The following is a 27,606-nucleotide window of genomic DNA, read 5'->3' on the forward strand; positions in this document are numbered from 1 at the left end:
TAAAGATCATTGGCTATCTGATACGCCAATCATTTTGACACTCTGCCACAATTGGAAGAAGTTACTGCCCATCAAAGGGGGGCTGGCCAGACCGCTGACCACCAGCTGTGTTTGGCTATCGCTGCTTGTTCACACCTGTGTGAAGCACCCATTGGTTCAAATGAGGTGTCAATCGAAAGTGCAGAGGTCAGCGGCCATTTTGAGATCAAAATACCCGGAATATTTACATGTCAAGAGCTGCTAATGCTTCAGGAAGCACCGAAAATAGGATTATTCGCCGGCTACTTTGAAACAATACTATTACATTCAGTGGATGTTTATCAACATATAAATGTCTCAGAGACTAAATATTGGACTGATTTGGATTGCCTGGACTCTTGGCAGTCTAACTACACCGTTTTTGTTGGAATATTATGAACCAGTGGACTAACAGGTGCTTTATATGTGAGTACAGACCTTATTGTTATTGTTTTTTTTCGATGTTGGCAGCCTGACATAAACACTAATTGTACCTGCTATGTTGATTCTATCTTGAAATGCTTTACATCGTTCGAATCACGAGAATCTCAGCTTTCCAAATATATATAACATGTTTAGCTTCTTTTTTGATAAGTTTTTGTACGTAACCAATTAGTCCCCTAAACCATCCAATGTACCGTGGGCGGTACGTCCGACTGCTAACAGGTTAACACCATCAATGACATTTATGCAACATTGTTTTTTTCTGCAGTGGCAGAAAAACATAAAAAAAACCTTTCAGACTGTTCGTGGCCAAAAGTGGCCACCCCTTGTTTACATTTACAAAATGCTATAAATGTCCAGTTTTTTTTACATGATTTTTTAGATTAGCATCAGGGCTGTTCATGAAAATCAAAATTTCAATCAAATTCATAATTTTAACCCTTTAAATACCAGTTAAATCACATAATTGTAATGATTTACATAGGGATAAAAGCATAAAATCCCCATTTTTTTCTAAATAATACATGCAAACTGATTTATTTTCTAACCATGATGGAGGTTAGATGCATAGCAATAATTAAAAGTATCAATGAGTTTTATGCATCTTTATTTTTTTGTGCAGTGAGAGAAAAACAAAAAAAAAATCCCTCTCAGCTTGTTCGTGGCCAAAAATGGCCACCCCCTGTTTACATTTACAAAATGCTATAAAATTCATATATATTAAAACATTTTTCTACTTTCATTGACTTGATTTTTTAAATTAGCACCGCTTCTAGTCATAAAAACCAAAATATAATTCAAATTCTGATATTATACCCTTTGAATACCAGTCAGGTTATGTATTATTATAGTAAAAATAGTAATAAAGTTCACATCTTTTAGCATATAAATGGTGAAACCTAATATGTTTTTTTTATCATCATTGCAGGTCAGTAACAGTAACTGTTACAATGATTTATTTTTACTTTATTTATTTATGTATTTATTCTTTCTTTTGTTTGGGGGGGGGAGGAGGAGATGAATGGCCAAAAGCAATGTCACACATGGTGTGTTAGTGGCCAGTGAGGCAATTTAGTGACCAAATAAAAGAGCTCAATATTGAGCCGGAGAACGCAATTTCATTGTTCTTTGACAATGACAATAAAAATAAATACTTGAATACGATCCGTGTCCTCAGCCAGGGAGCGATAATCCTTCGTGCCCGGAAGCGGAGAGTTGGCGAGGCCGGCTCTCACGAACGCCGGCAGCTGTCTGAGGAAAATGTGGGCGAAGAGAAATCCCCCGTCGTCCGGTCCGAGAAAGGACAGCATGTGCGCCATCAGTTCGAGAGCCGTACCACCACCCAGGCCTGAGAGGGAGAGGAGCTTCTCGGCTCGCTCTGCGTCGGTGAGGGCATAGCACCGAAGAAGAAGCTCCTTAGGAGTGGCGTACTCGGGTGGGTGGGTCCCGGAGGAGCGTCAACGCACGACGGGTTGCTAGCGGGTCGAAAAAAGCCACCACGTGGTGATATTTCGTGTCGTCAGCCGAGATGTCACGAAGGGAGAACTGGGCCTCCACGTGCACGAACCATGACGGGGGATCGTGAAGCCAAAAGTCCGGTGTTCTGACAAGGTAGGACGTTTGCGCCACAGCAAACGTAGCTGCAGCCGGAGGCAGAGGGCTGGCGCTGCTAATGCATCCAGAGCGGAGTCTGCGCCACCATCGGACTGCAGCATGTTCGAGTCAGGGGTCACCAATGTGGAGGTAAACGCAGACGACACGAGAGCTCTCAATAAACACTGCTCGTTTATTGCTCATCACCACAGAACTCAACACTTTCACTCCAAAACACAACAACAACACTTCCTGAGAACTGGGTGTGAGTGGAGCCCTCCAGTGGTCTGGAGTGGAGTGGAGTGAGTGGAGCCCTCCAATCATTGGGGGGGGGGGGCTCCACCTCCATGCCCCCCAACCCCAATCCTCCCCCAAAGAAGAGGATTCGGGCACTGGCTAGAACTCATCAGTGGTGATGCAGTCAGCCTCTTTGAAGATTGTCCCCTCATCTTCTGGAGAGGAGGTTTCTTCATCTTGGGCAGATGTATTTTCTTCAAGGACAGATGACTGCTGCTGTCCTTGCTCTCTGACCAGATCATATAGGCAGTGCTTGAAGCAGTGATGACCTTCTTGCCATATTGCCAGAATAAATGATCTGGAAGCTGTTAGGCTTACTTACAGCAGTAGCTCTGTCTGCACCTGCAGAAACTCCAGGACACGTTTACAAACAGTGTTTGTTGTTTGCGCTCCAGCTGCAGCTGCAGGTTTGAACTCTGCAAAATGTCCTGTGATTGGGTTTTTTTTTTTGTTTTTATTTCTAGAGTTAATATTTTGGGTATGGTATCTTTTGATGAAAAATACAAGAGTAAAAGTGCTTTTAGCATGTGCTTCAAAGCTAAGTGACTGGGAACCTCAAAGCTCAATATCCTGCATCCACAGAAATTCACTGCAGCCTATGTAATGTTTGAATTTATTCCAGTCTATCTTGCAAATACATGTTTGTACTGCAATGTCATGCATAAACACAAACTATTAGATCCTTAAGATCAAACCTATGTCAAAATTGTTTCATTATTTTGGTCCATTGGAGTGTGGTAGGCCATCAAAGGCTGCTACTAGAAACTCAGAATATTACATGAAATTGCTTGCTTGGCCAAAAATGGGTAAATGATGTCATTTGGTAAAAAACATTAAAAACTACAATTTTCATGTGTTGACTTTAGAATGAAAGCAATTTTACCTAAATTGCATGATATAGTACTGTCAGTAACAAGGAATCAAAAAAGGTGGTTATAATGGGTTTCAATTGGCCACAAATGGCCACGATAGAACCAAGAGGAACTATTCAGTGTATAGTGAATATTATTGACATTATTAAGGAGCTGATGTTGAAAATTAAAAAATCTGACAAAAATACACACCTTTGGGAAGTTTCATTCCACTGGCATTAACAGAACAAAAATGGGCCATGAACTTCTCCTTCACCGGGACAACCTCTCTGGAGGAGTTGTTGGCTGCTATACGACCCAGGCCTGGCAACGGCTCCACCACAGCAGGTGCCACACCCCTCACAGCAGGTGCCCCTCTCTCGTCCAAACAGCGCAGAATAGTGGAGAACATACGTCGCCTTCACACACTTCTCTGCAACTTCAGGACTGAGCTCCATGGAGTGCCATTACAACCTCCACTGTGAGGAGAGGATACTGAAGACACACTCCACTACCAGCCAGGCCCTGGAGAGGCGCTAGTTGAAGATCCTCTTCTTTAATGGAAGGAGGCGTCCAGGGAAAAGCCTCATGAGCTCCCGCCACAGCGGGAATGCTTCATCAGCCACAAAGACATGGGGCTAGGCTCCACTGTGTGCTCCACCATGTATAGGCTGGTCAGGAGGCAGATGGAGAGTCCCAGCCCGAAGAGCCTGACCAAAGGTGCAGTTGACCAGAATACCATCGTCGCTGGTCCTCCCATACCCCCCAACATCAATGACGCACGCGGAAGCGATACCCTGCATCCACAACCGAAAGGAGAACAATGGAAAAAGTTCCCTTGTAGTTGTGGAACATGGATCCTGAGTTGGGGGTGCCTTCGCCTGGACGTGCTTCCCATCCAGAGCTCCACAGCAGAGAGGGAAGTTCCAGCGCTCCTGGAATCCCTCTGCAATGGATCGCCAGTCTGCAGTTGAAGGCATAGCCATGAAATCATCCACTAGACAGTCCCAGATGGCCGTCGCTACCTGGGGGATGATCTGGCTCACTGTGGACACACCAACTCTGAAACAGGACGCAATGGTCATAAAATAAAAAAAAGGCCTTACCCAGCTAAGGAGGATATTATCACCTATCTCGTGCCCGGAGAGTTAGAGAGAATGCCTTTGGGATCCCTGCTGCACAGTTTCAGGTAAAAAAAAAAAAAAAAAATCAGGTATTACAAATGAATAGGGGAGACAAAATTAGTGTAGTGTAAATGTAAATGCGTTCATCCCATTTTGTCTGATGAAAATAACTACATATACACGTACTTCTGTTATTCTGGGGGATTATTTGCGATGTGCCCCTCCCCTCACAGCAGGTGCCACACCCCTCACAGCAGGTGCCCCTTTCTACCAAACAGCGCAGAAAATTATGGAGAACACACGTCGCCTTCACACACTTCTCCGCAACTTCAGGACGGAGCTCCATGGAGCGCCGATACAACCTCCACTGTGAGGAGAGGATACTGAAGACACACTCCACTACCAGCCAGACCCTGGAGAGGCGATAGTTGAAGATCCTCTTCTTTAATGGAAGGAGGCGTCCAGGGAAAAGCCTCATGAGCTCCCGCCACAGCGGGAATGCTTCATCAGCCACAAAGACATGGGGCTGGGCTCCACAGTCTTCTCCACCAGGTAGAGGCTGACGCGGGACAGCAGCTCCTCAAACTGGGCGAGGGACAGACGGTGGTACAGCTGAAAGCGTCATCCAGACGCAGCTCCTGGAGCAAGTGGTGAAACTCACCAAACTGCTCACGCTTCTGGAGGACCTGGAGGAGCTGATGGACCCAGGTATGGCGAGGACGTCCTTTACGCCGCTGCTCTGCTCTCCACAGTAAATAGAGAAGGGAGACTCTCTCTTCAAACGCTAGATTGATAGCTGCCATCAAAAATTGCATATTTTAAAGTGCGACCAGTTTGCCTTGGACACGCTTCGAGGTGTGACTGTGCAAGCGGCCAGCTAGGGGCGTGTGGCGCTTTTTGGTCGCTTCTATCGCATTCAGTGTGTATGCACCGTTAGTCTTCCATGTTCCTTCTTGCTTATGACATCTCCACAATATTTCACAAGGTAGCCACCTACTAAACACTCCTTGACCTTATAAAAAAATAGGAAATGTCAACATTAATCTACCACAGTGGTTAAACTTATGAGTATACCAAAAATCTTCAAGTATCTTAGTATCTCACCTTTGAATAAATTGATTAATTTGACCTCAAATCCATCTTTGTCCCTACCCAAAAATGAAAAAATGTGCAACTTTGGGTTTAATCTTCACTCTTGGTTGCCTCGTTGCAATACACTGTACAATTTCTGTAATATTTCAGGAACGTAGTTTACAGTGAAAACTGATCTTTTACAGGAGGTGCTTTTAATCCTCTGGAGTCAAGGGTATAATTAGCAGTTTCTGACTACTCTTTGATTTTACCTCTATAATTCTGGTCCCTGAGTGCTGTAATTCTTTTTTTGACATGGAACTTAACTGCTTTCCATGTCCTTTGTCCAAGTTCTTTTGGTGAAGCTTCAATAAACTCAATACAGTCTGACTTGCCAGGAACTCTGCCACCTTCTGTGAATCTTTTTCAAGTGTTTTTGGGGGTTTGTTTGCTTCCCCCCCCCTACAGCACGAGTCTCTTCTGCAGACCAGCTTCTCTTCTATGAAGCTCCTGAGAACAAACAAAAGTATTAATAGATCTGTTATCATTTTAATTGAAGGGGCCTCTATGGCACTCAAGTACTCTGCACAACATTGCAAACAGTAAAATACAGAAACCAGAAACATAACTGGTTAAAATGGGACACTGCTGTTACATTTGTGGATTGAAAGCAAATTTAAACTGATGAGTCTTGAGTGAGGATTTGAAAAGAGAAAGTGAAGTCATATTTCTGATGTTAGTGATTTCCAGAACATAGTAGTGAGATGGGTGTGAGGGACAGACAAGCGAATAGGAAACCAAACAAGTGAAAATACAACATGCGAGCAAGTAAAATAAAAAGTAACAACCATTTATTTTTGCCATTTCAGAGGATATATTGTACTGAATGTTGTAAAAGCCTCAAAAGTGACAAACGTTCCTGTATGGCAGGGGTGTCAAACTCCAGTCCTCAAGGGCCAGCATCCTGCTTGTTTTTGAGTTATCCCTGCCCTACCTGCTGCTGATTACCTGGTTCAGGAGTGCTTTACCAATAAGAAGCTACAAGGGCAGGCTTGTTAAAGCCTGGAGTTCGACACCTGTGCTGTATGGTGTTATACAAATGTTGTAATTATTCAAACACACGTCCAAATGAACCTTCAATATCAAACTTTGGGATTTTGTGATGCATTTGCAGACATTTAGCACAGCTTTCAGTGGCTCGTTTTGGAGTGTTACCCCTTCAGTAGCTTTTCACTCCCGCTTCGTCCGCCATTGTTGTGTCTTTATAATAGAGCATGCCCTGGAATGATGAAAGTTGGAGGCATGGGTACCCTCCATCTGCGGGGATGAAATGCACCGACCCAGGCCAGCCCACGTACGTGTCAATAAAGTGGCCCTGATGGTCACAAACCACCTGCAAAAGATGATAGATAGTAACAGGAAACTGTTTCCATAGCACTGATCACCGCTCCAATCAGATCACCGCTCCATCCTGCTCCTGCCCGCCTACAGGCAGAAGCTGAAACAGGAAGCTCCAACCCGGAGGGCGGTGCACTGTTGGACGGACCAATCGGAGTCTGCGCTGCGGGACTGTTTTGATCACGCGGACTGGGAAATGTTTCACGTGGCTGCTAGGGACATTGACGAGTACACAGACTCAGTCTGCGGATTTATCAGGAAATGCGTGGAAGATGTCGTCCCATCCAGAACAGTTAAATCCTTCCCAAATCAAAAACCCTGGATTAACGGAGATGTTCGCGCGGCACGGAGCACCGCCTTTGCCTCCGCGAACACATTGGACTACAAACACGCACATTACCAACTCCGGAAGACGATCAAAGCAGCCAAACGTGAGTACAGGGACAGGGTGGAGCAACAGTTTGACAACCCTCGGAGTATGTGGCAGGGACTAAACACGATCACAGACTTTAGAGGGAAAACCAGCACACCGCAGACCACGGCCTCTCTGTGTGAGGATCTAAACGTATTCTACGCTAGATTCGACACAGCGAACACCATGAGACCGGACAGTGTGCGCACCGCGGATGACGTCAGTGCGCACACTGTGTCTGAGGAGGATGTGCGGAAGTGCTTCAGGAAGGTGAACGCACGCAAAGCTACTGGTCCGGACGGGATTCCCGGCCGCGTCCTCAAGTCATGCGCGGCTCAGCTGGCTGGAGTGTTCACGCACATCTTCAACCTTTCCCTCTCTCTGTCTGTAGTCCCAGCCTGCTTCAAAATGGCCACCATCGTCCCTGTACCCAAATCCTCCACCATCTCCTCATTGAACGACTGGCGACCTGTAGCCCTGACCCCCATCGTGAGCAAATGCTTCGAGAAGCTGGTCAGGGACTTCATCTGCTCTGCACTACCCGACTCACTGGACCCTCTACAGTTCGCATACCGCCACAACAGGTCCACTGATGATGCCATAGCCCTGACACTACACACTGCCCTGTCACACCTGGAGAAGAGAGACACGTATGTGAGAATGCTGTTTGTAGATTACAGCTCAGCATTCAATACCATTGTTCCCTCGAAGCTGGACAGGAAACTGCAGGATCTAGGACTGAGCAGCTCCCTCTGCAGCTGGATCCTTAGCTTCCTGTCTGACAGACGCCAAGTGGTCAGACTGGGCAGCATCACCTCATCCCCCATCACACTGAACACTGGTGCTCCACAGGGGTGTGTACTGAGCCCTCTCCTGTACTCACTCTACACCTACGACTGCACAGCCACTAACAACTCCAACATCATTGTGAAGTTTGCGGACGACACTACAGTGGTGGGTCTTATCACCAATGGTGATGAGACGGCTTACAGGGAGGAGGTCAGCGCCCTGACCCACTGGTGTCAAGACAACCATCTCACCCTCAACGTCGCAAAGACAAAGGAGTTGATAGTGGACTTCCGGAGGTGCAGAGAAGTACACACCCCCATCACCATCAACGGCGCTGCTGTGGAGAGAGTGAGCAGCTTCCGGTTCCTTGGTGTACATCTGGCTGAGGATCTTACGTGGTCAGTACACACAAACAAAACAGTGAAGAAGGCGCAGCAGCGCCTCTTCTTTCTCAGGAGACTGAAAAGATTCGGCATGAGCCCCCGCATCCTCAGGACCTTCTATTGCTGTGCCATTGAGAGCATCCTCACTGGATGCATCACCACCTGGTATGGCAACAGCACCGCCTACAACTGCAAAGCTCTCCAGCGAGTAGTGCGGTGCTCTGAACGGATAATTGGAGGTGAGCTTCCCTCCCTCCAAGACATCTACAGGAAGCGCTGCCTGAGGAAAGCGGGGAGGATCATCAAGGACTCCAGTCACCCCAGCCATAAACTGTTCAGACTACTTCCATCAGGAAGGAGGTTCTGCAGCATCCGGTCCCGTACCAGCAGACTGAGAGACAGCTTCTTCCATCAGGCCATCAGACTGCTGAACACGTCATAGACACCTCACCTCCACTACTGGAACTTTAACATTATGCATTCCATACTGTACAGTAATGCCACTGTTTTGCACATGTCTCAACTCTGTATATTTTATATATTTTATTTATTGTTGACTCTATTTAATTTGTAAAATATGTGTACACACACACACACACACGTAGAAAAATATTTAGTATACACATCCAGAAATGCATATACTATTATATATTGTACATATATTTATTAGTTTCAGATGTAGCCATTCTTGTATTTTGCTTGTTTACATTATTGTATTTTGCACAACTCTGTTCCTTGTGAAGCTTGCACACAAGAATTTCACTCACATGTGCTGTACCAATGTACCTGCACATGTGATGTGACAATAAAAGTGATTTGATTTGATTTGATTTGACCATAAGGGCAGCTTGGAGACTTGATACGGATGTGGCAGCCGTTGATTGCACCCACCGCTTTCAGAAAAGCTTGGTGGCGTGCCAGCACTGCAAACCCACAGGACACTATCTCCATGTCCTTCGGGGTCTTTGGGAGGTGGATGATCTGGTGGTGAATGGCCACCACTTCTTCTGTGACTCGGTGAACAATGTAGTGGACAGTAGAACGAGGCATCCCAAACACTCTTGAGACCACCCTGTAGGATGCTCCACTTGCCAACCAGAAAAGAAACACCAGGGTCTCAATTGTGGCACCCCAACTATGCTGCCGATCCTGTTCAGGAGATTTAGCAACACTGCCAGAGACTCCGTGCTTAGCCAAAAATCAGGCCTCGGATTCTCCTGGTTTAAAAAAAAAAAAAAAAAAAAAAAAAAAGAACTCCAGGACTAGGACACTCATGTTAATCCTGCAGTACTGTGGTCTGGTCTTGTCATTATTATGAATGTTGCTGTTCTTCTTAAAAAAACAAACAATTTAACATGTTAAAACTAGAGATGGACCGATCCGATATTACGTATCGGTATCGGTCCGATACTGACCTAAATTACTGGATCGGATATCGGAGAAAAATAAAAAATGTAATCCGATCCATTAAATATCACGAAAGCACCTCACAAAACTTGCAACACGCCGTAACTCACCTCAGAACGTTAGCACGTCGGAGCAGTATGCATCACGTGATAGAGCGGCTGTGGCATGCGGGACCTGTCGGTGGTCTGGATAGCATGTGGAGCTTCGCTAGCAACCCGGCATTTCATCTCCGACAAAGTTATCCCGAGAGAAGTAAAGCAAGTGTGTAAGTCCATCTCTGAATGTTTGTAAAGCATTCCTGCGTTAAGCTTAACAAGCGACTGCCTCTCCTGCTGCTACTTCAATCATGAAACTGCTTAACGATCAGCTGATCTGCTTTTTTGTCGCGAGTCCGTGTCTCTAGTTTGCTTTTGGCCCACTTTGCACCAGAAAGAGGAAACCAGCGGCTGAACAACAGCAGCACGTTTAAGCTTGATCAGCTGTTGTTAGAATTTATTTAATATTACTTTCTACTCGAGGATCTTTTTCTACGTAGCTGACGCTGGTAACTGTGCAGGGGCGGATCTAGCAAAGTTTAGCCAGGGGGGCCGATAGGGCATTAACAGGGAAAAGGGGGCACAAAGACATACTTTTCTTTCTTATTCTCATTTAAAATGTCTAGCTTTTAATAAATAATTATCTGACACCCAAAGTTTTAATTTGATGTAAAATGAATAGAAGTCAATTACTGTATATAGTAACTATTAAGTCTAATATATATACCCTAGTAAGCTATAGTACTTTTTCCTTTGGGAAGGTACCATCTGTGCAGTCTGCAATTTTGTTGAAGAAAGATGTTGAATCTATTTAATATTTCTTGAAAAATAATTGATTTCTGTGCATTTTTTTTCACACTGCATCAAATTAAGGTTGATTACGTCGATTAAGCATCATGAGGTGGAGCGTGAGGGGTGGTTCCCTATTTTTTATTTATTTATTTGTGTTGTTGCTGGGAGTTGGAACCCTATTAGTTAGGTTGCTTAATATTTATGCTAAGTACTCTTTAAAATACCAGAATAGGGAGGATGGTGTAGGTTTAAGTTTATTAGATTGATCAGTATTGCTGGACTATGAATTTTTTTTTTTTTGCATACAGGTATAACAGAATAGCTTTAGTGTAGTTGTTGTTTTAAACTTGAGTATGAACTTATACAAAATGCAGCAAGATATTTAAAAAACAGTTTTGTTGATTAAAAATCACTATATCGGATTCATATCGGTATCGGCAGATATCCAAATTTATGATATCGGTATCGGACATAAAAAAGTGGTATCGTGCCATCTCTAGTTAAAACATTATTTTGATTATTATACTTACGTAAAAGAAGAGAAAATAAGTGAGAGTTTATGAATATCATTTCACCGAGGGGGAGAAGTGGTAAGGGTGGGAACAGCTGGTGATGCAAATCTGAAGGCTAGCCCGTCCCATTTCACAGCCTCGCACTTCTGGCCTTCAAAGGACCCGGCCTTTTTCTAAGGATGTGGCCTAGGACTTGGGACATAAAGTCTGACATCTTTCAGATGAAACTTAATGGAAGCAGGCGTGCAGCATAACTCTGGACTCTTCTTCGTCTGGTTTTTGAGCTGTCTGCCACACATGATTTTTTTACTTTTGCACAACGACTGATGTTTCCATAAGATCTTTTTGCTGAACATTCCAAAGCAATAACAGCAAGGTAAATAGTTTCCAACCAATGCTTTATTAGATGCCAACTCTGCCATCTCCATGTGCTTCCTCTGCAGATGTCTTGAAATGTTTGCTTGAGACTTACCGCAGTAAAGACAGAATGCCTCTTGTCCCATACTCGTTTGTCCTTGCTTTTTGTACAGGTTTTTACAGTCACCTTTGATTTCACATTTATTTATTTTTTCTTGTGATTATTTCTCCTTTTCCCATGTGTTCTGAATTTCTTTTTAACAGTCACATTTCTCATTTCTTGATCATCTCTTGAAGTAGTGCTAGGAACTTTAGGGATCTTACTTGGCAGACTGTGGGTTTCACCAGCACTTGATTTTGAGCTCTGACTGTTGTATTCTGCGTCTGAGCAAATGGATAACTCCAGCTCTGAGGAATCACTCTGGTCCTCCTGAATACCTGACTGTAGGTAAAGAGAATAATTATCATGAGAAGAAGTCAAACATTAAAGACACCTTAAGTGTCATCTGGAAGATGAACTATCAAATGTAATTATAAGGATAGTTTTACGGCTTTATTACATAATTCCAACTCCAAAAAGTTGAGACGCTGTGTAAAATGCAATGATTTTCAAATGCTCCCCCATACCCACATCTGAGGGTATGGGGGAGCATTAGTGCCTATGGAACTGGCAGCTTGCACATGTGGAAACGCATCATCAGCGCTAAAAGATAATACAGGTTATCGAGCAACATATGCGCCCATTCAAACTTCTTTTCAGGGAAGGCCTTGCGTATTTCAGCAAAACAAGGACTGTTGAGCAGCTAGAATCTTACATCAGACAAGAATGGGAAAACATTCCGATCCTTAAAGTCCAGCATCTGGTCTCCTCAATTCCCAGATGTTTACAGTGTTGTAAAAAGAAAGGAACACTACACAGTGGGAAACATGGCCCTGTCCCAACTTTTCTGGGACATGTTACTGCCATCAAGTTCAAACTGATCTATTTTATTTATTTATTTATTTTTAAATAGAAAACATATCAGTTGCTTAAACTGAGAATTTTTTCCATGTTCTACTATGACTAAAATATGAGTTTAGGAGATTTGAAAAACTGTGTAGAATGTAAATAAAAGCAGAATTCAGTGTCCCAACTTTTTTAAACCTGGGACTGTAAAAGAAAAATGAACTAAAATGAGATGATACAGAATGCTGACACCTTTTATTGCATGGAAAACTTTTTGTCAGTCACACTAGTGCCATACACCAAAGATGACTTTGTTTTCTTTCCACAAACATTCTGTTGTATCAACCCACATGACAACAGTTTGCAATTAAATCAAAAAGTACAACCATACGAAGAAAATCTGGTATAGTTCTGTGGAAAACCTCCAAATTGCTGATCCTCTGCTGCCAGCTTTGTCCATGCTATTTTATCTGTGCTACTGTTGACATAGTAAACATAACAGTAGAAATTACATGAATAGACTGGTTTGTCGTCACCAATATAACTTTTTTTTTATTCTGAATTACTGTTTTCTGATATCTGGCTTACATAATTTATATTTTAAAAATGCTGAGTTCAAACCATGTGTTGTCTTTGTGCCAAAGGCAAGATCAATGTCTTATTTGCATTTTATGTAGAACACGGGGCTGACCTCACAGACAGGAGTATCGTGCTGGCAGCAGTTGTTCATAGTAAGTGTCATGGATCGCTGTGTGGCAGGCAGGATGAGGACCCAAAAATGCAAAACTCACAGACTCAGGGGATGAACTCAAAAATCACAGCTTTAATGCTGGAGAGGCAGATCGCAGGAAATACACAACTAAACTGGGAACAACAAACTAAACACTCGCAGAGAGACACAGGGAGATCCACACAGCATGAGGGAGAACGCGACACAGAACTGAGGGAGACGCAGACATAAATACACAGAGGGTTAACGAGGGAAGTGGGAGCACATGGGGAACACAGGTGACACTGATAATCATAACAAGACAGGGCGGGGTGAACATAACATGACGTATACAGGCACGGGAGTCACAAAGTAAAACAGGAAGTACACGGGGGTTCAGACAGGAGGGGAGAGAGAGAGCACAGGAAGAACATAGACATAATGGGCAGGGGAAACATGGAATAAACGCAAAGAGAGACGAGGGCTCATAAATACACAGAGGGGCACACGGGGTAAGAGTCACGAAGGGAAAACACTTAGGGAACAACACAACAGGACAACTCAGGAAACATGGCCTAAATAAGGAACAAAATACAAAAATACAAGAAACTAAGAATACTGGGCCAACATGGCCCAGGACCATGACAGTACCCCCCCCCCACAAGGGCTGGCTCCTGACAGCCCAAACCCAGGAACCAAAACACAAGCAAAACAGAAAACACCCCACCCAGGGCGGGAGGCGGGGGACCAGGACGGAGGGAACGAAACGAACAAAAAACAAGGAGCATGAGAACAAAACTGAGTCCACAAATACACAAAAAAGTCCAGAACAGGGAGGCGAATGTCCAAAGAGGCCCGAAGGCCAACCCGAGAGGCGACAGCACAAAAGTCCAGTCCAACCGTTTCGGAGGCCGGCCATGGGAAAGGTGGCCACGGCGACAGAACAGATCCGGAGGCCGGTCGCGCAGAAGGCAGCAGTGGTGCAGCTCAGGAGGCCGACCCGGAGCCCGCGGGCACAAGAGTTCAAGGGTCACACGGTCAGGGGGCCGACCAGGCGGGTGACACAGGTGATAGAGCCGGTCAGGAGGCCGACCAGGCGGGTGACACAGGTGATAGAGCCGGTCAGGAGGCCAGCCGTGCGAAAGGCAATGGCGGTGGCGAAGGAGACGACGGAGCAGTTCAGGGGGCCAGCCGCGCGGAAGGCAGCGGCGGCTCTCCAGTGTCAGGCGTACTGGCCGAGGCCCGGTGGGCACAGGACCAGTCGAGGCAGGACCAGACGAGGCAGGACCAGACGGTGGCGTGGCAGCCGCAGGCGACGGAGCCGGACCAGGCGGTGGCGTGGCAGCCGCAGGCGACGGAGCCGGACCAGGCGGAGGCGATGCGGGGGCCGGACCAGGCGAAGCCGAAGTCGAGGCCGACGCTGGACCAGGCAACGTTGAAGGCGAAGCTGAAGCCGGAGCTGGACCAGGCGACGGCGTGGTTGGAGACACAAAGGCTGCAGCTGGCGGCGGCGTGGAAGCCGGGGACGGAGACTCCGAGGCTGCAGCTGATGGAGCAGCTGGTGGCTGGACGGGCTCCTCGGGTCCCCCAGTTGACGAGGGAGGTTGCTGAACAGGTCCCTCGGACCCTCCAGCGGAGACGGGAGGCTGAACGGGCCCCTCGGACCCTCCAGCGGAGACGGGAGGCTGAACGGGCCCCTCGGACTCTCCAGCGGAGACGGGAGGCTGAACGGGCCCCTCGGACTCTCCAGCGGAGACGGGGAGGTGCTGGCTGGGCTCACTGGAACCCCCAGCGGACGAGGTAGATGGCGGCGCGGGAGCTGCGGAGTGCTGGATGGGCTCGTCCGAGCTTCCAGCAGGAGCTGATGTAGAGCCAGAGAAGATTGGGACCCCTGGCTCAATGGCAAGCTGGCTAGAAAACTGCACTGCCACGGGGAGCTGGGCCAATGGTTCAGGTGCGAGCTAAGCTACTGGACACACGGGTGAGAGTGGGAGCTGAGCTACTGGACACATGGGTGAGAGTGGGAGCTGAGCTACTGGACACACGGGTGAGAGTGGGAGCTGAGCTACTAATGGTGGTGAAGTAGATAACTGCACGGGAGACTGAACCGAGGGCGTCTGCACTGGCACAGGGGACTGAACTGATGTCTGTTGTAACGGTGGTGGTGAGAGTTGAGTAGGCAGTGGAGTTGATGACTTTACAGGAGAATGAACCAGAGGTGAGTGCACAGGAGACTGAGCCAGAGGTGGTAGTGATAGTTGGGGGGAAAGCGGAGCAAGAAACTGAGGTGGTAACAGAGCGGATGACTGAGCGGGTAATGGAGCTGCTAACTGAGCTAATAACTGAGCTACTGACTGCGTTATGGACAGAAATGCCAGTTGTAGTGGTAGTTGCGCTTGTGGTTGAGCAGGTGTCTGACTCTTGGCTGCTCTCCTTCTGGGAACAGGAACAGGTGCTAGGCCTGGCCGAACACCAGCCATCCCCACCCGAGGAACAGATACGGGTGCAAGGGAGAGCTGGGCCCACGCTGCCCTGGGTAGGGGAACTGGAGGTGGAGAGCGAAGCCCAGGAGCAGTAACGGACACTGGGAAGACAGAGTTAGTGGAGCCAAACACAGTGTCAGCAGATAGAGACTTGTGGCTGGCCACTCTTAGCAACTCCGCCGTTCTTAAGCTGTCCATGCTAGAAGTAGCAGTCTTTAAAACAGTCATTATGGGGAGGGGTTCAGACTTAGCACACTCCGGGTCAGTAACCCTCAGCTCAGAATGGGTGATTACAAAAGCAGGTGTAATTTCACTGACCAACTCAGAATGAACCGATTGGTGGGCTGCACAGTCCAGAGGCGTAAACTCAGTGCTAACAGGGACTGGGACACAGGCCTGGCGAGCTGGTTTACATATGAACGACTGCGGAACACTAACCTCGACCTGAGTCAGAAGTTCTGAAGCACTCAGTCCAAACTTTTTAGCTGGTTTAACTCTGTTGCCTTTTACATTTACCAGCTGAGGTGCAGCACCATCCTGGGTTTGGGTGGCAGTCCCATAGGAAATAACACAAAAAGTTGTTTCGTGAGGCGCTTTCTGAACATTCTTAGCCGAGACTAAGCTAGATGCCTGGTGCACAGAGTTCAAATGGTCAGACCGTGGAACACAACATTTAACCGAGCCCATTTGGTTACTGTTATGGATTTCTGGTGACAGAGCAGATGAGCAGGTAAGACAGTCACTCTGAATAGCTACATGGCTAATTGTCTCCATAATACCAGGTTTAGGCAGAACAGAAGAGTCACTTGCTCGCTCATTAGCACTGGGTTTACTCAGAGGACCAACAAGCACAGAAACAGAAGCTACTGAGTTAACTGCCTGGAAATCCTGAAACTCCAACTCTGCTGAGTCACAATCTACGGATTCAGGCTTAACAAAGTCCACAGAGGGAAGCACAGTCTTACTCACAGGGGATGAAATGTCAGGGAGCCTGGGACCTGAACGCTCGAGCGGTATGTGAGGAACACGATTACTCTCACCGAAGGATGAAAGCTGCTCCGCTGCTTGGGAACGCCGGCGACGTGAACACCGTTTTCTCCGGGAAGGGGGAGGAGACGAGCCGGGCCGCGAATCCTCCAGCGGACCGGGCTGAACGTCCTCCGACTCTTCCCACTGGAGAGGCAGCTCCGGGCGGATGCCTACGGTGGAAACGAGGAAGTCCCGGATGTGGGGGAATAACCATGGGAGTAACCATGGTTATTAACCGTGCCGAATAACCATGGGAGTCCGGACACCATCCTCTGTAGACGGATGGCTACGGTCTCCCGGTATTCTTCCCCCGGCAGCGCTACCCACTCCTGACAGTGATATTCCACCGTGTAAATTAGATCCTCACGGAGCTCAGCAGAGGGGTTGTGAGCTGCTGGGTCCATGTCGTGGTCGCGTTCTTCTGTCATGGATCGCTGTGTGGCAGGCAGGATGAGGACCCAAAAATGCAAAACTCACAGACTCAGGGGATGAACTCAAAAATCACAGCTTTAATGCTGGAGAGGCAGATCGCAGGAAATACACAACTAAACTGGGAACAACAAACTAAGCACTCGCAGAGAGACACAGGGAGATCCACACAGCATGAGGGAGACGCAGACATAAATACACAGAGGGTTAACGAGGGAAGTGGGAGCACATGGGGAACACAGGCGACACTGATAATCATAACGAGACAGGGCAGGGTGAACATAACATGACGTATACAGGCGCGGGAGTCACAAAGTAAAACAGGAAGTACACGGGGGTTCAGACAGGAGGGGAGAGAGAGAGCACAGGAAGAACATAGACATAACGGGCAGGGGAAACATGGAATAAACACAAAGAGAGACGAGGGCTCATAAATACACAGAGGGGCACACAGGGGGTAAGAGTCACGAAGGGAAAACACTTAGGGAACAACACAACAGGACAACTCAGGAAACATGGCCTAAATAAGGAACGAAATACAAAAATACAAGAAACTAAGAATACTGGGCCAACATGGCCCAGGACCATGACAGTAAGTGCATCAAAGGATCACGTTGTTGAAGACAATCACGTCAGATCTAAGAATCATTCCCACCTTAACTGTCGATTCTTGATGCAGATTCCAGTTTGCATCTGTTGTCATCTTTACCTATTAGACATTAGTAATTGTTACTGAATTGTATGTAGGAATTTTAAAGACTACATTGTTCTTAGTGGAACAATGTTCAAATATTTTATAACAAGGCACATACCTGTGTTTGGCTTGCTGGCATGGCTTCCTTGACCTAATACCGAAGACAAAATTCAAGGTCACTACTTAGTTAAATTTAAGTAATCCAGTTACAATCATTGACTTGGATGTGATACAGTACAACTGCACCAACAGTTTTCTTAGTGGGTACACTGTTGGAGTGACATTATTTCCTTTTTAACATAGTTTTATTAATAACTCTCTGTACGTAAAACACAATCAGGAAAGGATCTTATCATTTCCTCCAAGGTGTCTTATTATAACACTAAAACAGTGGCCAAGAGACGACATATAAACACACTTTCCATAAATAGTAAAATTTTGGCACTAAACTACCCCACAGCCAAGATTGTTTCAAGGCACAGTTATAAAACACTACACAAAATGTAAGCCTTTGTATAACTATTTACCTTATTTGCTCTAAATAGCCAAATAAATATTGCATGGCAGCCTTGATCTTCCATTAAAAAAAAAAACACTTTCTGAAGCCCACTTTAGCAGCGGAATGCCAGGCTAACTGTCCGGTTGTTTGACAGTGGAAAAACACAGACAACAAACATGAAGAATATGACAACAAATATCAGGAATGAGACAAACAAGGCTACACAGAGCACCCTTGCTCAGTTGGGTCATGCTGATGTGCACTACACCAGTAAATATAGTGTACAGATGCCGCTCAATCACTGAAAACACCTACACTATTTAGTCATCACTCATTGGAAAGCTCATGCTACAGGCTGACAGGTGGTTTAATTTTTAATTGGGTCTGAAACTCGGATAACAAGCAACGCCGTATAAAATGCCATGTTGGCGTAAACATGTGTGAACGTTTATATTTCAGATGAGATTTGATGGATAAAGGAGGACGATGATTTCAAGCATTTTGGATTGTATACACGTTAAGACAATGAAATTCAAAGCATTGCTACTCGCACGCGTCACACTTCACTAGTTTCGTTTACATATTTTGAAATGCTAACTTGAATAGCGGAGATGGGCAACCGGGGTAGAGGTGGTGATCTGAAATGGTTTTCCAACAGTCTTGAAGGAAATTCCCAGAGATGCTGAGCACTTGTTGGCCTGTTTGCCTTCCATCTCATCCCAAACCATCTCATTTGGGTTTAGGTCAGATGACTGTGGAGGCCAGGCCATCTGGTGCAGCACTCCATCACTCTCCTTGGTCACAAAGCCCTTACACAGCCTGGAGGTGTGTTTGGGGTCATTGTCCTTTTGAAAAATAAATGATGGTCCAACTAAACGCAAACTGGATGGGATGGGATGCTGCTGCAGGATGCTGTGGTAGCAATACTGGGTCAGTGTGCCTTTAGTTTTGAATAAATCCCCAATAGTGTCACCAGCGAAGCACCCCCACACCATCATGCCTCCATGCTTCACGGCGGGAACCAAGCATGTAGAGACAATGCTAGAGGGATGGTGGATATATTGGAGAAAGGATGTTGAATATGGAGCTGCCAGGCAGGAGGAAAAGAGGATGACCTCAGGGGAGGTTTATGGATGTAGTGAAGGAGAACATGCAGAGGGTTGATGGGGGGGGTGCCTGCTTACACTGGCACTGTGGACACTGAGCGACATGAATTTGATTAATTTAATAAACATTAAATGATTAAGAACGATCAGCATTGCTGCTTTACCAGGTGTGACTACGAAGTTTAACACCCAGGCATCCATGAAAACAGAATTTATTACATTTAACAGAGTTAGAAGTTAGCAGGAAGTTAGCGGAAGTTAGCTCGCTAGTTTCGCTAGTTACCTATACATGATATAGCATGTTCTGACTGGGAGATTTCTGAAAAAATTCAAACGTACAGCTCTGCTATCACTTCCAACATAAATGAAGACAGAAAACTAAACAGCAGTGACGTTTGTAACTGAAGTTGGGCTAGCTGGTATATCATGATGTGCTACGTGATCGCTAGCGACACAGCTATGTTAGCATAACATAAACAGTGAAACTGGAGGATGAACGCTAACTTTTTTCCACTCGATAAAAGTTAACAGGAGGGCAGTGTTGCCAACTTAGCGACTTTGCCACTATATTTAGCGAGTTTTCAGACCCCTTAGCGACTTTTTCTCTAAAAAAAGTCGCTAAAAAAAGACGTGAAAGCGCGTATCGCTTTTACTCTCAACAAGCAGCGGGTGCTGTAACGCAGTCAGTTCTTCTTTTACTCTTTTACTCTTATGCTGTTTTGTGGATCACAAGGTTTAAAACTACTTATAAACACACACACACAAAGTAACTCCACCAGAGTGCCTATTTCGGGTCACTTTTGCCGGTCCAAGCCCAGGTAAAGGAGCAGGGTTAGAATTGTGACATTAAAAAAAACAATAATTGCTAAAAGAAATTTAATTTGTAGTTCTAAATAAACTCTAAATGCATTTAGGACGTTTTTTACTCACTTTATGTCTCTTCCACGATGTTATTTCTCTCTCCAACAACATAGGTTACAATTAGATTAGCATGACCAATTATGCAAATTAGGCGATGACATCATTTAGCGACTTCTAGCGACTTTTAGGACAACCAATAGCGATTTTCCTTACTGAGGAGTTGGCAACACTGCATGAGGGTTCCTGATGGTTAGAGACAAATGCAATCGAATGGCAGGATGCTGTAAACGGACCAAACCTAAGTCAGGAGAACAACTGAGATAATCCATCCACAATACAAGGTTAGTCATTAATATACTGCAACAACATGGGAATAGAGCAGCTGCGAGAGAATTCAACATTAATGAATTAATGGTACGGAAGTGGAGGAAGCAAAAAGAATGAGTTGAATAAAGTTTGATTTATCTGACTATTGTTTTGCTTAATGTGTCTTATAATCCCGTGCACCTTATGGTCCGAAAAATACGTATTTGACTTTTTTATTTGGCACACTGCAGTTTAATGTAGCAAAGCACCTCTTTTTAACTTCAGTGGATATTATACATGGTTATGCTCAGGATATGTCAGCCCATTTCTACTGAAAATGTTTTTTGGTTAAACTTTCAGCAAGGAATTTGCATTTGCACTGTTAATTTTTTATATAGCTTTAATGTACATAAAAATAGCTGCTTGTTTAAGTGAAAATAAATGGATGGGAGGGGGGGTTTGGGAGCATTTCAAGTTGCTATACATCAATACAACCATTATAGCCCAAATTTTAATAATATGTATGCATTAAGTGCATAGAAATTACATAAATTGCAAGAAAGTGCAATAAACTACAAAAAAATTGAAAATTGTTTTTGTTTTTTTAACATATATTTCTAGTTAGAGAAATTTAAGAGACTTATCCCTCAAAAGTGTAAATACAAAAAAGTTGCACAAAATAGGTTCCCACCACAGGAAATTTATTTTGAGTGTCTTCATAGTTTTATTTTTGAAATACACCAATTTTTATATATTGCAGGAAAAACGAAAATAAATATTACAGTGCAAATTTGCAAATAAGCAGCATATGCATCAAAATAAACTATTTCCAGCAATGCAATTTGAATTCTAAGCATCCCAGAAACGACACAGAAAGTCATAAAGTCAAACATAACTTTTAAAAAGTATAGGCTCATGAGGCCCTGATGGTAAAAAACTACATCTCCGCGAAAATGACGTCACTTCCGGTTTCGGGCAGGTAATGGCGGACATGCAAAAGTTCGCGCTGACGTCTATTCCAACATAGGAAGTGTTATGAACAACTGATTGGATCGGCAAAGCGTGTTTCTGGAATATTATGTTTTTGTTGCTGCAAGCGCTTTTTATGCAGTTTTTGCAAAGCTTTGTGTGGAAGGAAACTGTGACCTAGGACAAGCTGATGGCATAAGATGTAAGTACAACTCCTCTGGTTTCATATGCAAAAAAAATTATTGCGCTAGCTTACTTGGTTGCAGAGCTACCGGGATTTAAAAATAGTTATGCAAAACAGAGCGTGCCGGCTCCGACCGGCTTTAAAGGGTTAATATTGGATAACAGGGATCCACAATGTGACGAAGAACAATGGAGAGACTAATGAAAATTGTGTAATGTGTTTGAGTTAAAATAGGAGTTTAATGTACACAGCACTGTTTTTGAAATAACCTGTATGTTGGATCTGTGCTTCAGCAGACCTGCTAGTTCAGAGACTCATCACTCATGAAGAAAGCAAGACAATGACGGAACCGGGTTTTACTTGCTAGCAAGGGAGGCTGGTCAGAACCAGGCTCTTGGAGCTGAACGCTCATCACCTGTTTCCTAGCCAACACAAGCACCGCCCATTGTAAAAAAAAAAAACCCTATGGTCTCAAAAGGTTAAAAGGTGTGTGTGTGTGTGTGTGTGTGTGTGCGCACACCTGACTTCCTGCCACACAATATATGCTTACAACTGTTTAACCACATTTCCTGGTTATCCAAAGGTCATCTCCCGACACGCGTATATGGCTTAACTTTAATGGTTCACCATATGCAAGCATAGGCGAGCCTCTAAATGGCCGGGGGTGGACATCCCTCAGAAGATAAGGAAACCAGAATCTCACATGGAATGTGCCTGCAGATAAACAGCTACAGCTAATTACCTCCCTCAGCATCATAGATGTGTAGGGGAGGAACAGACGAATATCTAACCATGCAGTTTACTTACAAATTTAAGTACAACAATGACAACATTTAACAATTTCAACCTAACACTGTATTTTACTCAGTTTTCTCAATAGTACAAATAAATACAGTAAGGATAAAATAGAATTGCATATACGGGCCATTTGTCCATGTTCTAAAGTACAGAACATATAGTATGAATATGAGGAGCAGACAGTCACCTAACCATACCAGCAGCACAGAGGCAGCTAAGATCAGGTCAGCTGCCTGGATATTCAATCTTCTTCTAAGAGTTCAAGGACTAGTAATACATTTTAAAGGCACTGGATAATTTGCAGCCCAAGTGTTTAATGAGCTGTATACCACAATAAGACTGAGTGCTCTGAGATCACATCAAACTGTTTCTATTCATCAGCTACAGTAGTATAAATAAGGTGGTCAAAAACTGATTTTAGCTTTTACACAGGCAGTACCAACAAGGATGTAATTCACTTTATGTAAACCACAAATATGTTTGACTGGCCAGAATGACAGGGCAATCTGGAGAGTAACAGAGAAGTGATGGAGTATATGCACAACACTGGTCATTATATTCTTCATTTCCAGTTAATGCTTGTACAACTGCTGTTATTGTATATATATATTTATATTTCTTCATACATTCTTATATAGTTCTATACTGTGTATTGTGTATTTTGTTGTACAGTTATTTTATTTTTCAACTTTAATTTATATATTTTATCTTATTCTTTCCCAGTTAAATTTACCCTTCATTCTAATTTGTGTTGTACAGTTATTTTATTTTTCAACTTAAATTTTTATATTTTATTTTATTCCTTCCTAGTTAAATTTACCCTTTTTAATTTTCATATTTATTTCCTATCTTATTCATAGCCTTTTCTTTTTTTTCTTTAGGTCACAAGTAGTTGTCTAAGCATTTCACTGCATCGTACTGTGTATGACTGTGTACGTGACAAATAAAATTTGAATTTGAATTTTGAATTTATGTATATACTGGAGGAAGAGATTCGCTGATTGGGAACAAATGGTACAGAAACTGTGCAGATAAAACAAACAATAACTATATTTATTATAATTAAATAAAAGAAAAAAAGAAAACCATGACACGGCATAAAGAAAAATGTCTTGCATAAGGTTAACTTCTCAGCTTTTACACCATATAATCATGTTGTGTAGGTACCCCATATTTTGCCTGTAACCCTGGAGGTTCCTGGTCTGTTTGGAGTGGTGGTTCATGTCACTCATACTACAAGACCCAAGTTTTCTCAGCAGAACAAAGTAATCAGTATTATCCACGTCACCTCTCCAAGGCTGGCTGGCTGTAGGAATGTGGAATTGGATATCCTTGATGGAAATGCAATGTTGGCGTTAAACCACTGGATGGCAGACAAGATACACCTATCAAGAGTGTGTGCTCAGACTCAGTCCAGTTGCACAGCTTCCCATTACTCAGTTTAGTTGAAGCTACGACTTACCTACAGGCATGTCTGGAGCTACTGTGAGGCAGTTTACTGGAAGCAGACAAACTGAGAAGAATGGATCACAGAAACATCTTTATTGGCATCTAGTGATGTCCGGTGAGAAGACTAGGTTTGAGGACTTCTTGGCATTCTGTGTGGGTCTCCAAATCCTGCCACTAATTTGTCATTTGTATGAGGTAACAAAACAAATAAAAGAAGCTCCTCAATGGCAGCAATAAGAGTGGAATGACGGGACAGCTCCTGATGTGCAGAAAGAGCATCAACTAAACAAAGTAATACATTTCAGTCTATTTGCACTGGGTAGTGTTTAAAGTGCTAATTAGCATTGTGTATTAATGACAGACTTCACAAGATTATACACTTTAACCTAGTTTATACTCGATGGCAAATACAATCATCTATTGTGGATCATATCATAAATATCACAACAGCTGGACTCAAATGCAGATTTATTTACAATTAGAACAGTGACAGGAGCCGGTAACTACAGCTGAGGATATTTTATCAGGCCCAGGGTGAAGAGTCTTCTGTAGTGGATGAGTCTAGAAACTGGTAAGTATAATATAAAGGAACATTTACGAGGGGTCAGTCTGAGGAATAGGAGATGCATATTAATATCACAGGTGGAAATCTGAGTAATACTGATGCACATCCTTGTTATTGAGTGTAAAGAAGGAGTCAACTGGAAATGTTTCAGACATGAATCCAGTAGCAGGTGGAGAATGGCAGTACCACTGACTGAGTGAGGTATCCTCATATTACAGATGAGAACACGTAGAGTGCTGGAAAAAGGTATTGACGCCCTTCCAGATTTTTCTTTTTTTTTGAAGAAGAAGAAGAAATTATCCCCCACACCGTTACACACACCGTTACATCTCCACCAGCAGCTTGAACTGTTGATGCAAGGCAGGAGTGATGAGTGCTTTCATGCAAAGCTGTCTGTTGTAAAACCTAGTCAGCATAATGTGTTTAATATAGACATTTAAGGGAGGGACAGTTGGAGCAGTCTTCAATGGACATGTAGATGAAGGGAACAGGGGTGAATAGTGGTGGTGGATTTAATGGAAGAATGGCGTATTGATGGTGAACACTGAACACAGTAGAAGAAGAGGCAGGACCACAGTGCGATGTGTAAGAGTGTCTGAAAGACAGGAGAATTCAAGATAGTGTAAGGGGAGAACAGAGCTAGACAACATCTGGCTCTATCTACCGTTCTTGATTTCCAAAGTCATTCTGCAGACTAGCATCAAAGATTAAGTGGTGGAAATTTTGGAAGGAAGAATGCTGTGCAAGTTTTAGGGAAGAGTTGAGACAGGCTCTGGGTGGTAGGGAATGTTACCGGGTGACTGAATAATTACAGGTGAAGTAGTGAGGTAAACTGCAAAGGTGTTTGGTGTAACCTCTGGACAGAAGAAAGATGATAAGAAGACTTGGTGGTGGAATGACGAAGTACAGGAAAGAATTCAGAAGGAAAAGTGGGATAGCCAGAGAGGAATACTGGGAGCAAATAGAGAGGTGACAAAAGAAAATGCAAACGGTGAGTTGTATGTGAGGCTGGACACTAAGGAAGGACAAAATAACTTGAATCACTGCGGAGAGATTGAGCTGGAAAGGATGTGCAGCAGGTTAGAGTGATTTTAAAAAAAACTCCTGTGCTAACATGGGAACGGAGAGCTGGGAAGATGGCAGGAGCACTCCGAGGAGCTAGTGTATGAAGAAAATGAGAGACAGAGGATAACAGGAAAGTTAGTGAATCAGGAAGTACAGAGGATTAATGACAAAATGAAGGCAGTTGGTTTAGGTGACATACCTGTGGATATTTTGAGATATGTAGGAGAGATGGCAGTGTTTTTTTAACTGAGATTGTTTGATATAACTCTATGGAGAGGTAGAGGTACGTACTGAGAGCAGAGGAAATGAAGTAAGAAGAAGCGAGTAGAGTAGACTGTGTGTGGACACGAGGTGAAGAAGAGAGTGCATGCAGCGTGAAGAGGGTGGTGAAATATCAGTAAGAGTGAAAGGGAAATTTATAAGATGGTAGTGAGACCTGCTCTGATGTATGGTTCGGAGACAATGGCACTGACATGAAAACAGGAGACCGAACTGGAGGTGCCAGAGTTTAAGATGATGAGATTCTCACTGGAAGGGACCAGGATGGAAGTATATCAGAGGGACGGAGAGGGCACTTTGTTTTTGGTTTTTTGTTTGTTTGTTTTTTGAGAAACCACTTAGCACTGACCTATGACTCATCCAAGCTATATGAGGCACCTGGGGATGAACCAGTCAGTTCAGGCTCTCTTGAAGAATAATGGTGGTCATATCAAATATGCACTTGTACTCTGCCTTTGCCTTATGTACCGTTTCCATTTATCTCTTTACATTCCAATAAGTCTCTCCCTCCATTTCCCATTTTCCTAGCAAAATAAATAGCAGATGGCTCAAGATTTTTGCACAGCACTGTCTGATTCTTGTGTTTTTAGCAAGATTTTTGCTGTTGTTTGTTTTAAAATTGCAAAAACAAAACACATTGTGATCATCAGTGTTCTCACTTTGGTACAGCAGTGGAGGAAACAGGACACGTGCGCTTGTTGATTTTGTGACACTGAGTTTTTACACTTCTGACAACTTGGGAACCTGCAGCTTTCTTTCTAACACACCCCTCACAGTGTCTTATGAACACACACACACTACTGAACAGCCCAGAGCAAAAACAATGAGATGCTGAAGAACGCTGCTTTTGTAACTGGAGCACACACAGCTTGCCCGACAGGATTTTCTCCAAAATCCTTCAATTGAATTTTTCTTTCCGTGAGGGGAAGACGCTGCTCTCTTTCCATCCCAATATCCCTGAGCAAACACTTGCGTCAGCTGTTTGTGTTTGCCAATACATTATGACTATGAATATTTTAAAGGCAAAATGGAGTTGTGTATCTGCAGTCACTCTGAGGAGGAACCACTGTTCCAAATTAATTCACATGCATTTCATTTAGCAGTGCAGAATTATACAGCTCGTGTCAGATAATTCAAAGTTACAATGCGCAGCCAAGTAATGGATACATTTTTTCTCTTTCTTCCTTCTCCGTGAGCCTCTGAAATCTCCACATCAGCAGAAATCGGCTAAAACTGAAACAGTTTTTGTGTGTGTAAAACTTTGTGCTGTTACACACTAATGCAAAAAAGAGAAGAAAATACTGTAAAGAATCTCCCAGAAGTCTAATTAAAATGTAAAACGTGCATGTGTTCGATAAGTGTTTTTTCTGTCCAATCTTTGATTCTCTGGGTAAAAATAAATTTCAATTTTAAAGCGCTGCTCATGGCCACGGGCAGGTTTAGTTATGAGACAGCAGCTGCTGCTAGTTGAAGTGACTGCATGTCTAATAGTCTGATCTGAATTTCTTCAGTGCTATTCAGGAGAATGGAGTATACTGTTATCAGCAATGTTTATTTTCTGTGCCCTTTCTTTGTACTTGATGTCTATCAGTGGCGTTATTGATTAGCAGAACAGCAGCAGCTGTTCAGACTGGTGTGAGCGGGGAACGTCCCTCCGTTTCATTCAGCCGTGTTTACTTGAGCTGATATAAATTGAGTGAATGCAATTGATTTTGGGCATCTGCCTTTCAGCAAAGGGGAAGTTAGTGGAAA

General features: G+C 44.0%; 1 long non-coding RNA gene across 1 annotated transcript in view; it reads left to right on the plus strand.

The window, feature by feature from the left end:
- The first annotated feature begins 204 nt into the window (after positions 1-204).
- LOC146631517 (uncharacterized) overlaps positions 205-27,606 on the plus strand; it is a 41,071-nt gene continuing 13,669 nt past the window's right edge. The window contains exon 1 of the long non-coding RNA XR_014906193.1: positions 205-444. This is a non-coding gene — a long non-coding RNA (uncharacterized LOC146631517). The remainder of the gene's footprint in view (positions 445-27,606) is intronic.

Source organism: Diplotaxodon limnothrissa, linkage group LG5, assembly GCF_057381915.1.
Source record: "Diplotaxodon limnothrissa isolate DT_005_m linkage group LG5, D_limnothrissa_male_GT1.1, whole genome shotgun sequence".
Classification (NCBI taxonomy): Eukaryota; Metazoa; Chordata; class Actinopteri; order Cichliformes; family Cichlidae; genus Diplotaxodon; species Diplotaxodon limnothrissa.